A 2500-nucleotide genomic window follows, 5' to 3' on the forward strand; every position below is an offset into this window, starting at 1 on the left:
TCCCTTCTTCCCTCCCTCCTTCCTTCCCTCCTTCCCTCCCTCCCACCCTCCCTCCTTCACTCCCTCCCACCCTCCCTCCTTCCCTCCCTCTCACACTCCCTCCCTCCCTCCCTCCCACCCTCCTCAAAGGGGGTTCAACCAAGGGCCTCATTAAAAGCGAGTGTAATACCTGTGGCACGATTGACACGGGGCTGGCTGGCTGTGAAGAGAAGCTAGGCATTAGGTTTATGAAAGGCGTTCACAGGGAGGGAACAAAGGTCTTTTTGTCGAATTCCTCAGCCGTGACATCCTACCTGCAGAATTATTTAATAATGAGAAGACGGGAGTTGTAAAGGAGTCCGTGTAGTGGGGTCGTCGCTTCCAAGGACAGATAGGAAAGGTGCGGAACCGGTTAGGCCTCGCGAGTGGGTGGTCGTAGGTCGGCATGCGCGGGTGTTCGTGGGTGAGTATATGAGTGGGGGTGAGTGTGGATGATTGTATGTGTGAATGAGCATATATGTGGAGGTGTTTGTAAGTATGGGTGAGTGTATGCGCGGATGGTCATAGGTCGGCATGCGCGGGTGTTCGTGGGTGAGTATATGTGTGGGGGTGAGTGTGGATGAGTGTGTGTGTGGATGAGCATATATGTGGAGGCGTTTGTGAGTATGGGTGAGTGTATGCACGGGTGTTTGTGGGTGCATGTGTGGGTGTTCGTGGGTGAGTATATGTGTGCGAGTGTTTGTGAGTGTGAGTGTATGTGTGCGAGTGTTTGTGAGTGTGAGTGTATGTGTGAGTGTTTGTGAGTGTGGGTGAGTATATGTGTGGGGATGTTTGTGGTTGTCCGTGTGGATGTGGGTGGGTATATATGTGAGCATTTGTGTGTGGGTGAGTGGATTTACGGGGTTTTGCGGGTGTAGATGAATGTATGTGGGAATCTCTGTGTGTAGGTGCTTGTGTGGGACAGGCTATGTGTAGGCATTGTGTATATGTATGTTTGTGTGTTTATGCGCGTGGGAGTGTAAGTATGGTCGGTCTTGTAGATCGTGAGTACATGTGTCCTTCATTGTTTGTTTGTACGTGGGTTTTTGTGTGGGTAAATAAGTGCATATCATTAATTCCTTGTTGACCTCGCTTTAAAATGATCCCTCTGCCCCCTCCAATTTAGAAGAAAAAAAAAACAGTCGTTAAATGTTTCAATAATCCACAGTGCTCTAATCACCAACACGCTCTCTAACCCTTGGGATATCCCAACCCCTTTCCCCTTGGCGACCTACCAATTCTCAGCGCGAGTTAAAAGTCCTCATCGAAACCGTAATGAGATAAGAGGCCTTCGAATCATCAGGGAATAGGCTAAGCTGTCTGGCGGTGAGAAGCCAGCGGTCCCCAGCTTACTGGCATCACCTACAAGACTATTGCATTAAGTAGGCTCTCTACTTGTCCCCTAATGGGAGTTCGACAAGTTTTCCTCGCCCCCTTATTAGCCATGGAGCGTGTACGGGCGGAAAAGGTTATAAATGGGCTTGCGGAGAGACGGTTTGGAAGACCGAAGTGCTGAAAGGGGGTGAGGACTCATTAATATTTGTTGTGCGTGTGTATATATATATGTGTGTATGTATATGTTGGTGTGTGTGTGTGTGTGTGTGTGAGTGTGTGTGTGTGTTACGTATTGAAAACTTTCACACAGTGAGTATACATAATATGTTAATGAAAATAGAATTACAAAAAGATGCCAAACAGAATGAAACTAAGTGTATAAGCACTCAGTCATAATCATAAAAAACCGCAAACAGAAATCAATTTCCCATTTCTAAAGGCCGCCTCAAAAGGTAGTATAGCATAGCAAGAACACAATGAATACCATTATCTTCTCGCGACTCTGCCTTCGGTTATGCTAATTGTAAAGTTATTGGGCCCGAGTAAGATCTTAAAAATAGTACGACCATTTCTCTTTCTCTTCTTGGTCTTCTCCCTCTGGCCTCAAGCTGTGTTCGTCTCTCGTTTGTAATTAGCATATTAAGTGCTTTTTTAAATTGATTCGAGATCTCTAACAAAAAGGAAACAAACTAAGAAACGCACAATGTAAATTGATCAGTCTAAAACTTTCCTTGTTCAGCTGATGGCTGTCTTTTGTTTTCTTCTAACTGTTATTAGGATTGTTACCCTCGTGATTATTAACACATAATCATCATCACTATTCATAATATGATTATGATCATTGTCATTATTATCATTATAGATATATTCTTATTGTTATGATTTTTTTTTTTCATTATCCTTACCATTATCATTGTCATTTTCATTATTCTTTTGTTGTTATTTTTATTGTTGCGATTATTCTCAGCATTATTACTATTACAACACATTTTATTATCACTATCATTATTATAATCATTAGTAGTATCAATATCAATATCATTATGATTATCAGTATTATTATTGTTATCATTATTATTAGTTGTAGTAGTAGTATCATTATTATCATTATTATAATGATCATTATTATCATCATCAATTATCATCA

This window comes from Penaeus chinensis, chromosome 29 (genome assembly GCF_019202785.1).
Source record: "Penaeus chinensis breed Huanghai No. 1 chromosome 29, ASM1920278v2, whole genome shotgun sequence".
Taxonomy (NCBI): domain Eukaryota; kingdom Metazoa; phylum Arthropoda; class Malacostraca; order Decapoda; family Penaeidae; genus Penaeus; species Penaeus chinensis.